The sequence below is a fragment of the Myodes glareolus genome, chromosome 3, assembly GCF_982192425.1.
Source record: "Myodes glareolus chromosome 3, mMyoGla1.1, whole genome shotgun sequence".
Lineage (NCBI taxonomy): Eukaryota > Metazoa > Chordata > Mammalia > Rodentia > Cricetidae > Myodes > Myodes glareolus.
In genome coordinates, this window is record NC_142028.1 from 41,637,397 (window position 1) to 41,651,843 (window position 14,447).

Here is a 14,447-nt window from a genome sequence, read left to right on the forward strand (position 1 = left end):
TTAACCTCAGGTATAATACATGTTTTTACTTTCCTATAGTCAGCATCTCTTCCCTGAAGACTGTAGTGGGCTACTTTTAACAACAGTCTCTCTTCTCACACAGAAATTATTTTCCAAATGCATCTTTCTCACAATGATCTAAAGAAAACACTGGAAGCAAAAATCAATTTTACTGTCTAGATAAATTCATGGTATACATGAGAGACAACTTTTGTCTCAGAGGTCTATGGTTATTAAAAGTTGACTCCTGCCTCTAAATTTCTAGTAAATTGAGAGAGCCTAGGAAGATAATTTAATTTAAATATGAAAACTTTCATTCTAATTTCTAATTAGAGATGTCCAAATTTTCTAAATATTCCTTGCAAAAGTCAAATGAAGTAAGAGTGTAGGAGGAAGACTGTCTTTATTGCTGCCTTTAGTTGATTGAAATTCATACTGTGCTCTGAGTGAAATATAGTTGCTGGAGCATGTGGGATCTAGAGAAGGTAGGCAGAAGTGGAAAGGCAAAGCCAAAGACTGAACCTTGCATATCCACTGAAAACTTACAGGGATTGATGTGGAGTAAAGTTTCTGGATCTTGTCACTGTTGACAGTTGGGCTGGGTATTTCTCTGCTGGGGAATAGGAAAGGCTGTTTGGTGCACTGTAGCTGTCAGCAGCATCTCTGATCTCTATTTTCCAGATGCCAGTACTGAATATTACCAGGTTGGAACAATTGCCATCTCACTGCATAGATCTTGCCAACTGCCACTTGAAAAAGTAAAATTGGAACTGGTGAGATTGTACAATGACTAAAGCAGGTGCTGTACATGTATGAGGACCCAAGTTCAGATCCCCAGAATCCACATAAAATCCAGAATGATTGTGCACATCTGCAATTCCTGTGCTTCTACAGCAGGATAGAATATGTTTTCAGGAATATCCCTGGAAGCCAGATAATCTTGTGTACCCAGTGATAATCAATAAGAGATTAAACAGGTAGACGGTGATCAACACTTGAGATTGTTCTCACCTCCACACATGTGCTATGTCACAGGGCATGCTTGTACTCATACACATGAACTCCTGCACACACACACACACACAAACACACACACATTATAATATATATATATACACACACACATAAATAAAGATAAATTTTGAAAAAGAATAAAATCACCATGCTCTTGAACCACTGTTACAGAGTGGTCAGACCACATTAGGACTTGGTAAACTTAGGACGTTTTCAGCAAAAAGTTAATATTAAATATAATAATGATAATGGAAATTAATATTAATTATTCTATCACTTGTAGCAAACATGACACAGGTTGTATGTGAGTCCATTTATTTCCCCAATGCTAAGAGAAGAATGGTTCATGCATGAATCACTCTGCTAATAGGTGGCAAGGATAATGTTTGATTTTAAAGCTATTCTCTTTGCCACACATTGGGGTGCCATCTATCAGGGTCCAGCTTCAATGGGTTTGTATTCTCCAGAGTAGGGGCATGTAGATTAGAAATGTTAGACAGAATAAACAAGGAAACAAAAGAAATACAGAGACATAGGATAGTACTGGGAGAGCAACTCAGTGAATACTGAATTCAAGAGTGTTTATTTCTTACGATCTTTAAACACCCAAATCCAAAAACAGGACAAGAAAGCAAAAGATATTTTATCATAATACAAGGAACAAAGTGATTACCATTTCAATTCCCCAAACACCACAAAACCACACTATAGTCAAGATATCTTTCTTAATAGCAATTTCTTAAGTTAAATATCTCCTGTCAATAATCTTGAAGGAGCAAGAATAGGCTTAAATTCTCTGATCTTTAATCAAGGTGGAATGGATTCACTTCTGTGGGCCATCTTAATACTCAAACCACCAAATAACCACACCCTAGGTCAAGATATCTTTTTAGTAGCCACACCTTAAGTGAAATCTCCTGTCAGTTACCTACAAGGAGCAATAATGGGCTTAAAATCTCTGACCTTTAGTCAAGGTGGAACAGACCCACTTCTGTGGGACATCTCAATACTCAAAGCACCAATTAACCTACACCCTATGGTAGGATAACTTGTTTGTAGCCACTCCTTAAGTCAGACTTCTTGTCAATAACTTTTAAAGAGTAAGAGTAGGCTTAAGCTCTCGGAACTTCAGTCAAGATGGAGCAGACCCACTTCTGTGGGCCCCCACACTCTCTGGATACTTTTACTCTGGTATTGTTGCTGTTATTGTCTAAAACTGTGAAACTTGAATAGACAAGATATATATGAGACACAAAGGTGGACCAGAGGAAAAGATTTCAATGTGTTTCAATGAGGCATAATGGTTTTCCGATTATATAGAAATTCCTATCTAAAAGGCTAAAGTACGACTTGGAAAATATGGACACAGTTTGCCACTCAGGATAGAGTTTGCACTGATAACATTCGTATAAATGCTGAGCAAATTGGTAGCTTGCCTCTAATACCAGTGTTGAGGAAGCACAGTCAGAATCTGTAGAGAAAGTTGACTAGCTACACCACCAATGATAAACTTTGCGTTCAAGTGAGAGACCCTACTTTAGTATATAAGATGGGGAGCAATTGTGGAAGACAACCTCCTGCCTACATATGCATACTACACATAAACACACATGTGAACCACATACATATATATATACATGCCTACAGAGAGAGAGGAGGAGGGTGGGGGAGGGAGGGAGGAAGAGAGAGAGAGAGAGAGAGAGAGAGAAAGAGAGAGAGAGAGAGAGAGAGAGAGAGAGAGAGAGAGAGACCCTGTTTAAAGACCCTGTTTTCTTTTCTCCAACTTACATTTTGGGAAAAAAATTACATCAATCTATAAAGTAACAAAAATTTCTTTAAAAATATCACTTCCACAGGAAATTCCTCCTGACTTCTTGTGAAGAAGAATGGTGTTCCCCAATCTACACACAAATGGTGGTCAGAAACTGACATGAAAATGCCTTAGTTTTGAGATATAGTCTCTCAGTGTGGAGTTTGTGATGTCACCTTGACTGGCTAGCAGGGAGCCACTAGAATGTACTTATTTGTTTCTCATTGTTAGGGTTAGAGGCATGTCTGATTTCGTCTGGCTTTTTTTTTTTTTACATGGGTTCTACAGATCTGAACTCATGTATTCATACTTTCAAGGCAAGCACTTAAAGCACTTATCCACTGGGCCATCTCTCCAGCCCCCATTTTACATTCTCTAAATTTTCTTACAATTGGCCCAGAATAACATTAATTGTTCACCCATTTATTTGAAGGAAAATGTTATTAAGTTCTTTATAGAAGACAGATACTTGAAGGACATAGGTTACCACATATGTGATAAAAAGAGTGTTTCTTAATAAATAAGAACATGGCACATTGTAGCACGGATAATAAAAACCCAGAGACAGATACTGGGTCTCAAGCCGAAGACCAGAAAAGAAAAAAGGCCAAGTCACTAGAAAAGTCTTGCCTCTACCAAGGTTGGTGTCTAGAGACTGAGCCCTGAGCCTCTGACTCCTTCAATCTTATATTCCTCTCTAGTGCTGGGATAAAAGGTGTGTGACTCCCTAGTACTGAAATTAAAGGTGTGATCCACCACCACTTGGGTCATTGATCTTGTGTAGCTCAGGGTGGCCTTGAAATCAAAGAAACCCATCTGCCTCTGTCTCCAAAATACTGGAGTTGAAGGTGTGTGACACCACTGCCTGACATCTATTGGTTTAATCTTGCCTTCTGATCTTCAGTCAATCTTTATTTATTAAAACATAAATAAAATATTATTATAGCAGGTGCCTGTAAACTCAGCACATCTTAACAAAATACTGGAGGACCTGATAGTCTTTGGCTATAATAAATAGAGTTAGAGGGCAGTATGATCAAATATAAATAAGAGTTATAAAATGTCTCAGGACTTATAGGTCTATTTATTTTTTTGTTTTTTTTGTTTTTTTTGAAAGTAATTTTATTAAATTATAAACGTTTCCATTTCCGCCCCTCCTCCCAACACCCTCCCACTCCCCCCACTCCCTCTCCTCCTCCCTCTCCATCCCTAAGAGCAGTCAGGGTTTCCTGCCCTGTGGGAAGTTCAAGTTCCTCCCCCCTCCCTCCAGGTCCAGGGAGGTGAGTGTCCAGACAGACTGGATCCCCAAAATCCAGTATATGCAGAAGAAACAAGTCCCAGTGTCATTGTCAATGGCTTTTCAGAAAGACTCCGGGCCAGCCACATTCAGAGAATCCGGCCACATTCAGAGAATCTGGTTGGATCGCTTCCTCGTTCCTTCCCAGTCCAACTGGCCTTGGTAAACTCTCATTAGATCAGTCCCCTTGTATCAGTGGGTGATCGCATCCCTTGCAGTCCTGATTTTCTTTTTCATTTTCTTCATCCTTCTGCTCCTCATTTGGACCTTGGGGGGCTCAGTCCGGTGCACCAATGTGGGTCTCCGTCTGTATTGCCATCCATCTTGGGATGAAGGTTCCCTCTGGTCTTGACTTCTTTGCTCACGTTTTCTTTCCTTCTGCTTTTCGCTTGGACCTAGGGAGTTAAGTCCAGTGTTCCAATGTGGGTCTCTGTCTCTATCTCCATCCATCGCCAGATGAAGGTTCTATGGTGATAAGCAAAATATTCATCAGTATGGTTATGGGCCAAGGCCGTTTCAGGAACCCTCTCCTCGGTCCAGAGAACAATCTGGGAATCTCTCCTTGGACCTGGGATCCCATTTATAATCAAGTCTCTAGTAAACCCTAAAATGACTCCCTTAGTTGAAATATATTCTTCCCTGATCCCATATCCATCCTTCCTCCCTCCCCCCCATCCCAGCCCACCCAGCTTTCCCGATTCGTCCCCTACTCCGTTCTCTGTAACCCTCTTCCCTTCCAACAACCCTCCCACCCACCCATGCACCCGAGGTTACCTGAGACTCTTGTCAATTTCCAATCTCCAGGAGGATAGCTACATGATTTTCTTCAGGTTCACCTTCAGATTTAGCGTCTCTAGGATCACGAATAATAGGCTCAAAGACCTTTAATTATGGTTAGAATCCACTTATGAGTGAATGCATACCATATTCCTCTTTTTGGGTCTGGCTTACCTCACTCAGTAAAGCGTTTTCTATTTCCATCCATTTGCATGCAAAATTCAAGATGTCATTGTTTTTTACCGCTGAGTAAAACTCTAATGTGTATATGTTCCATACCTTCTTTAACCATTCTTCTATTGAGGGTCACCTAGGTTGTTTCCAGGTTCTGGCTATTACAAATAGTGCTGCTATGAACATAATTGAACAAATACTTTTGCAGTATGTTAGGGTATCTCTTGGGTATATTCCCAAGAGTGGAATTGCTGGGTCCTGAGGGAGGTTGACTCCCAGTTTCCTGAGAAACTGCCACACTGATTTCCACAATGGCTGCACAAGTTTGCAGTCCCACCAACAATGGATGAGTGTTCCCCTCATTCCACATCCTCTCCAGCATAGGCTATCATTGGTGTTTTTGAGTTTGGCTATTCTGACAGGTGTAAGATGATATCTCAAAGTGGTTTTGATTTGCATTTCCCTGATTGCTAAGGAGGTTGAGCATGACCTTAAGTGCCTTTTGGCCATTCGAAGTTCATCTGTTGTGAATTCTCTGTTAAGTTCAGTACCCCATTTTTTTAATTGGGTTAATTAGAGTTTTAGTGTCTAGTTTCTTGAGTTCTTTGTATATATTGGAGATCAGACCTTTGTCTGATGAGGGGTTTGTGAAGATCTTCTCCAAGTCTGAAGGTAGCCTTTTTGTCTTACTGACAGTGTCCTTTGCTTTACAGAAGCTTCTCAGTTTCAGGAGGTCCCATTTATTCATTGTTTCTCTTATTGTCTGCGCTCCTGGGGTTCTGCTTAGGAAGTGGTCTCCTGTGCCTATATTCTGTAGACTACTTCCCACTTTCTCTTCTATGAGGTTCATAGTGGACAGATTAATGTTGATGTCTTTAATCCATTTGGACCTGAGTTTTGTGCATGGTGATAGATATGGATCTATTTTCATTCTTCTACAGGTTGACATCCAGTTATGCCAGCACCATTTGTTAAAGATGCTTTCCTTCTTCCATTGTATACCTTTAGCTCCCTTGTCAAATATCAGGTGTTCATAAGTTTGTGGGTTAATACTCGGGTCTTCTATTCGATTCCAAAGGTCGACTTCTCTGTTGTTATGCCAGTACCACGCTGTTTTCAATACTGTAGCTCTGTAATAGAGTTTGAAGTCAGGGATGGTAATGCCTCCAGAAGTTCCTTTATTGTATAAGATTGTTTTGGCTATCCTGGGTTTTTTGTTTTTCCATATTAACTTGATTATTGTTCTCTCAAGGTCTGTGAAGAAATTTGATGGGATTTTGATGGGAATTGCATTGAATCTATAGATTGCTTTTGGTAGAATTGCCATTTTTACTATGTTGATTCTCCCAATCCAAGAGCAGGGGAGGTCTTTCCATTTTCTGGTATCCTCCTCAATTTCTTTCTTCAAAGACTTAAAGTTTTTGTCAAATAGGTCTTTCACTTCCTTGGTTAGAGTAACCCCAAGATATTTTATGCTCTTTGTGGCTATCATGAAAGGTGATGTTTCTCTGATTTCCCTCTCTGCTTCTTTATCCTTTGTGTATAGGAGGGCCACTGATTTTTTGGAGTTGATCTTGTATCCTGCCACATTACTAAAGGTGTTTATCAACTGTAGGAGTTCTTTGGTAGAGTTTTTGGGGTCGCTTATGTACACTATCATATCATCTGCAAATAACGAAAGTTTAACTTCATCCTTTCCAATTCGTATCCCCTTGATCCCCTTATGTTTTCTTATTGCTATTGCTAGAACTTCAAGCACTATATTGAAGAGGTATGGTGAGAGTGGACAGCCTTGTCTTGTTCCTGATTTTAGTGGAATGGCTTTGAGTTTCCCTCTGTTCAATTTGATGTTAGCTGTCAGCTTGCTATATATTGCTTTTATTATTGATCCTCGTATACCCATTCTCTCCAACACCTTTATCATAAAGGGGTGTTGAATTTTATCAAATGCTTTTTCAGCATCCAATTGAAATGATCATGTGGTTTTTTTCTTTCAGTTTATTTATATGATGGATTACATTGATAGATTTGTGTATGTTGAACCAGCCCTGCATCTCTGGGATGAAGCCTACTTGATCATAATGGATAATTTTTCTAATGTATTCTTGGATTTGATTTGCCAGTCTTTTATTGAGTATTTTTGCATCAATGTTCATGAGTGAGATTGGCCTGTAATTCTCTTTCTTGGTTGTGTCTTTGTGTGGTTTTGGTATCAGGGTAACTGTAGCTTCATAAAAAGAGTTTAGCAATGATTCTTCTGTTTCTATATTGTGAAATACATTAAGGAGTATAAGTATTAGCTCTTCCTGGAAGTTCTGGTAGAATTCTGCATTGAAACCATCTGGTCCTGGGCTTTTTTTGGTAGGGAGATTTTTGATAACAGCTTCTAATTCTTCGCGACTGACAGGTCTATTTCGATTGTTCACCTGTTCTTGGTTAAACTTTGGTATATGGTACTTATCTAAAAAAAATGTCCATTTCTTTTACATTTTCCAACTTTGTGGCATATAAACTTTCATAGTAAGATCTAATGATTCTCTGAATTTTCTCTGTGTCTGTGGTTATGTCCCCCTTTTCATTTCTGATCTTATTAATTTGCATGTTCTCTCTCTGCCGTTTGATTAACTTGGATAGGGGTTTGTCAATCTTGTTGATTTTCTCCAAGAACCAGCTTTTTGATTCATTGATTCTTTGGATTGTTTTCTCTATTTCTATTTTGTTGATTTCAGCCCTCAGTTTGATTATTTCCAGTCTTCTACTCCTCCTGGGTGAATCAGCTTCTTTTTTTCTAGATCTTTCAAGTGTGCTGTTAAGTCTCCAATGTGTGCTTTCTCCGCTTTCTTTAATTGGGCACTTAGTGCTATGAACTTTCCTCTTAGCACTGCTTTCATAGTGTCCCATAGGTTTGAGTATGTTGTGTCTTTGTTTTCATTAAATTCAAGGAAGAGTTTAATTTCTTTCTTTATTTCTTCCTTGACCCAGGGGTGATTTAGTAGTTGACTGTTCAGTTTCCATGAGTTTGTTGGCCTCCTGGGGGGAGCATTGTTGTTGAATTCTAATTTTAGTCCATGGTGATCTGACAAGACACAGGTAGTTACTAATAATTTTTTGTATCTGTGGAAGTTTGCTTTGTTACCAAGTATGTGGTCAATTTTCGAGAAGGTTCCATGAGCTGCAGAGAAAAAGATATATTCTTTCCTATTTGGGTGGAGTGTTCTATAGATGTCTGTTAAGTTCATTTGATTCAATACCTCCAATAGGTCTCTCAATTCTCTGTTTGGTTTCTGTCTGATTGACCTGTCCATTGGTGAGAGAGGAGTGTTGAAGTCTCCTACTATTAGTGTGTGTGGTTTGATGACCGCCTTGAGTTTTAGAAGAGTTTCTTTTACATATGTGGGTGCCTTTATATTAGGAGCATAGATATTCAGGATTGAGACTTCCTCCTGATGAATTGTTCCAGTTATGAGTATGAAATATCCATCTTCATTTCTTCTGATTGATTTTAGTTTGAAGTCGATTTTGTATGAAATTAGTTTCATACAAATTCATACAAAAAATCATAAAATTTTTCATACAAAAAATCATAAAATTGTATGATTTTAGTTTGAAGTCGATATTAGAATGGCCACGCCCGCTTGTTTCTTAGGTCCATTTGCTTGGAAAACCTTTTCCCAACCCTTTACTCTGAGTAAGTGTCTGTCTTTGTGGTTGAGGTGTGTTTCTTGTAAACAGCAGAATGTTGGATCCTGTTTTCGTATCCAATCTCTAAGTCTGTGCCTCTTTATAGGTGAATTGAGTCCATTGATATTAAGTGATATTAATGACCAGTGGTTGTTGACTCTGGTCATTTTTTTTTTTTTAGGTAGTAGAGTGTATGTGTTTTTCTTCTTTGATTTGTGCTTGTGAATGGTCGCTAGATGTTCGAGTTATTGTAGGTCGTGTTGGGAATGTTGGATTCCTTCGGTAGTGATTTTCCTTCTAATATTCTCTGTAAGGCTGGATTAGTAGCTACGTATTGTTTAAATTTGTTTTTATCCTGGAATATTTTGTTTTCTCCGTTGATAGTGAACAATAGCTTGACTGGGTATATTAGTCTGGGTTTGCATCCATGGTCTCTTAGTTTCTGCAGTACCTCTATCCAGGATCTTCTGGCTTTCATGGTTTCCATAGAGAAATCCGGTCTAAGCCTGATAGGTTTACCTTTATAAGTTACTTGACCTTTTTCCTTTGCAGCTCTTAAAATTTTTTCTTTAATATTTATGTTTTGTGTTTTGATTATTATATGGCGCGGGGATGTTTTTTTCTGATCCAATCTATTCGGTGTTCTGTATGCTTCTTGAACCTTCATAGGAATATCGTTCTTTAGGTTGGGAAAGTTTTCTTCTATAATTTTGTTGAATATATTTTCTGGGCCTTTGATCTGCAGTTCTTCTCCTTCTTCAATCCCTATTATTCTTAGATTTGGTTTTTTTATTGTGTCCCAGATTTCCTGAATGTTTTGTGAAGAGAATTTGTTGGATTTGCCGTTTTCTCTGACCAGAGCATTTATTTTCTCTATGGTATCTTCAGAATCTGAGATTCGTTCTTCTATCTCTTGTATTCTATTGGTTATGCTTGATTCTGTAGTCTCCGCTCGTTTACCTAGGTTTTCCATATCCAGCCGGTTCTCGTTTGTGTTTTCTTCATTGCCTCCATTTCAGTTTTCAATTCTTGGACTGTTTCTTTTACTTGTTTGATTGTTTTTTTCTTGGTTTCTCAGGGTATCACTCACGGATTTACTTATTTCTTCAAACTTTTTGTTATATTTCTCATCCATTTCTATACTCATTTCTTCAAACTTTTTGTTATACTTCTCGACCAGTTCCTTAAGGGAGTTATTCATATCCTGTTTAAGGGACTCTATTGCTTTCATAATGGGACTTTTTTCCACTTTTTCTGAATTAAGAGGTTCAGGTCCTTCTATTGTAGGGTCGTTGGGATCTGGTGTTTTCATGTTGTTTTTTAGATTGTTGGAGGAGTTCTTGCCTTGGTGCCTTCCCATCTCTTCCTTCAAATGCTCTCTATTGGATCTTCTGGTACCAGGTCAGGTTCCCTTGTTGGGCAGGGACTTCACTGACAGAAGTCCTACCTTTCCTCAGGCAGTCTATTGAAACACAGGCACTCCCTCCTGCCGGGTTGCACTCACAGCCCAGGCCCAGCGAGCAAGGGAGCAGATCTGGGGAGATCTTGTGGCCCCAGGGTGAAGGGGGGAAGAGAGCTTATAGGTCTATTTAAATTGGTCACCTGGTCTTGATTTAATTTTAGTATATGGCATTTATCTAAAACAAGTCCATTTCTTTTACGTTTTCCAACTTTGTGGCTTATAGGCTTTTGTAGTAAGACCTAATGATTCTCTGAATTTCCTGAGTGTTTGTTGTTATGTCCCCCTTTTCATTTCGGATCTTGTTAATTTGCATGTCCTGCCTTTTGATTGGTTTGGATAGGGGTTTGTCAATCTTGTTGACATTCTCAAAGAACCAGCTCTTTGTTTCATTGATTCTTTGGATTGTTTTCTGTGTTTCTATTTTGTTGATTTCAGCAATCAGTTTGATTATTTTCAGTCTTCTACTCCTCCTAGGTGAGTCTACTTCTTTTTTTTTTGAAAGTAATTTTATTAAATTATGAAAGTTTCCATTTCCGCACCTCTTCCCAACACCCTCCCACTCCCACCACTCCCTCTCCCCCCTCTCTCTTCATCCCTTAGGGCAGTCAGGGTTTCCTGCCCCATGGGAAGTTCAAGTTCCTCCCCCTTCCCTCCAGGTCCAGGAAGGTGAGTATCCAAACAGACTGGATCCCCCAAAATCCAGTATATGCAGAGGAAACAAGTCCCAGTGTCATTGTCAATGGCTTTTCAGAAAGACTTCGGGCCAGCCACATTCAGTGAATCCGGCCAAATTCCAAGAATCTGGTTAGATCACATCCTCGTTCAGTGCCAGTCCAACTGGCCTTGGTAAACTCTCATTAGATCCGTCCCCTTGTATCAGTGGGTGATAGCATCCCTTGTAGTCCTGATTTCCTTTTTCATGTTCTTCCTCCTTCTGCTCCTCATTTGGACCTTGGGGGGCTCAGTCTGGTGCTCCAATGTGGGTCTCTGTCTGTATCACCATCCGTCGTCGGATGAAGTTTCTCTCTGATCTTGCCTTCCTTGCTCATGTTCTCTTTCCTTCTGCTCCTCATTTGGACCTTGGGGGGCTCAGTCCAGTGCTCCAATGTGGGTCTTCGTCTGTATCACCGTCCTTCGCCAGATGAAGGATCTATGGTGATAAGCAAAATATTCATCAGTATGGTTATGGGCCAAGCTGGTTCAGGCACCCTCTCCTCTGTCCAGAGAACAATCTGGGGATCTCTCCTTGGACCTGGGATCCCATTTATAATCAAGTCTCCTGTAAACCCTAAAATGACTCCCTTAGCTGAAATATATTCTTCCCTGATCCCATATTCATCCTTCCTCCCTCCCCCCCTCCCAGGCCACCTAGCTTTACCCATTCCTCCCCTACTCCCTTCTCTCTAACCCTCTCCCCTTCCAACAACCCTCCCCCCCCATGCAGCCGAGGTTACCTGGGATTCTTGTCTATTTCCTACCTCCTGGCGGATAGCTAAATAATCTTCATCAGGTTCATCTTCTTATTTAGCTTCTCTAGGATCACGAATAATAGGCTCATTCACCTTTCATGATAGCCACAAATAGCATAAAATATCTTGGGGTAACTCTAACCAAGGAAGTGAAAGACCTATTTGACAAGAACTTTAAGTCTTTGAAGAAAGAAATTGAGGAGGATACCAGAAAATGGAAAGACCTCCCCTGCTCTTGGATTGGGAGAATCAACATAGTAAAAATGGCAATTCTACCAAAAGCAATCTATAGATTCAATGCAATCCCCATCAAAATCCCATCAAACTTCTTCACAGACCTTGAGAGAACAATAATCAAGTTAATATGGAAAAACAAAAAACCCAGGATAGCCAAAACAATCTTATACAATAAAAGAACTCCTGGAGGCATTACCATCCCTGACTTCAAACTCTATTACAGAGCTACAGTATTGAAAACAGCATGGTATTGGCATAAGAACAGAGAAGTCGACCTATGGAATCGAATAGAAGACCCGCATATTAACCCACAAACCTAAGAACACCTAATTTTTGACAAGGGAGCTAAAGGTATACAATGGAAGAAGGAAAGCATCTTTAACAAATGGTGCTGGCATAACTGGATGTCAACCTGTAAAAGAATGAAAGCAGATCCATATCTATCACCATGCACAAAAATCAAGTCCAAATGGATTAAAGACATCAACATTAATCTGTCCACTTTGAACCTGATAGAAGAGAAAGTGGGAAGTAGTCTACAAGATATAGGCACTGGAGGCCTCTTCCTAAGTAGGACCCCCATAGCATAGACAATAAGAGAAACAATGAATAAATGGGATCTACTGAAACTGAGAAGCTTCTGTATAGCAAAGGACACTGTCAGTAAGACAAAAAGGCTGCCTTCTGACTGGGAGAAGATCTTCACAAACCCCTCATCAGACAAAGGTCTGATCTCCAAAATATGCAAAGAACTCAAGAAACTAGGCACTAAAACTCTAATTAACCCAATTAAAAAAATGGGGTACTGAACTTAACAGAGAATTCACAACAGATGAACTTCGAATGGCCAGAAGACACTTAAGGTCATGCTCAACCTCCTTAGCGATCAGGTAAATGCAAATCAAAACCACTTTGAGATACCATCTTACACCTGTCAGAATAGCTAAAGTCAAAAACACCAATGATAGCCTATGCTGGAGAGGATGTGGGGTGAGGGGAACACTCATCCGTTGTTGGTGGGAATGCAAACTTGTACAGCCACTGTGGAAATCAGTGTGGCAGTTTCTCAGGAAACTGGGAGTCAACCTCCCTCAGGACCCAGCAATTCCACTCTTGGGAATATACCCTATAGATTCCCTAACATACTACAAAAGTATTTGTTCTACTATGTTTATAGCAGCACTATTTGTAATAGCCAGAACCTGGAAACAGCCTAGGTGCCCCTCAATAGAAGAATGGTTAAAAAAGGTGTGGAACATATACACATTAGAGTTTTACTCAGCGGTAAAAAACAATGACATCTTGAATTTTGCATGCAAATGGATGGAAATAGAAAACGCTTTACTGAGTGAGGTAAGCCAGACCCAAAAAGAGGAACACGGTATGTATTCACTCATAAGTGGATTCTAACCATAATTAAAGGTCTTTGAGCCTATTATTCGTGATACTTCTTTTTTTCTAGAGCTTTCAGCTGTGCTGCTAAGTCTCTAACGTGAGCTTTCTCCGTTTTTTTAATGTGGGTACGTAGTGTTATGAACTTTCATCTTAGCACTGCTTTCATAATGTCCCATGGGTTTGGGTATGTTGTGTCTTTATTTTCATTGTATTCAAGAAAGACTTTAATTTCTTTCTTTATTTTTTTCCCAGACCCAGGGGTGGTTCAGTAGTTGACTGTTCAGTTTCCATGAGTTTGTAGGCTTTTTGGGAGTAGAATTATTGTTAAATTCTAACTTTATTCCATGGTGATCCGATAAGACACAGGTGGTTACTAAATTTTTTTTAATCTGTGAAAGTTTGCAGAAAATTGGGAGTCAATCTCCCTCAGGACCCTGCAATTCCACTCTTGTGAATATACCCATGAGATGCCCAATCATACTACAAAAGTATTTGTTCAACTATGTTCATAGCAGCATTATTTGTAATAGCCAGATCCTGGAAACAACTTAGATGTCCCTCAATGGAAGAATGGATAAAGAAAGTATGGCACATCTACACATTAGAGTACTACTCAGCAGGAAAAAAAAAACAACAACGACATCTTGAAATTTTCATGCAAACGGATGGAAATTGAAAACACAATCCTGAGTGAGATAATCCAGACCCAAAAAGATGAATATGGTATCTACTCACTCATTTGTAGTATCTAGCCATAAACCAAGGACATTAAACCTACAGTTCACAAGCCTAGAGAAGTCAGATAACAAGGTGAACCCAAAGAAAAACATATATAGATCCTCCTGGGAATTGGAAGCAAACAAGATTGCCAGGCAAAAGTTGCGAGCATGGAGGTGGGGCCAGGGGTGGGGGTGAGGCTGGGAGAAGGGGAAAGAGGGACAGGGAAGGGAGAATGGAAAGACTGGCGAGAACTTGGAGAGGTGGAAGGATGGAGATGGAGGTAGAGCAGATATAGGAATAGGGAAGACGTTATCTACATTAAGGGAGCCATTTTAGGGTTGGCAAGAGTCTTGGCCCTAGAGGGGATCCCAGGTGTTCACGAGGATGTCCCCAGCTAGGTCTTTGGGCAAC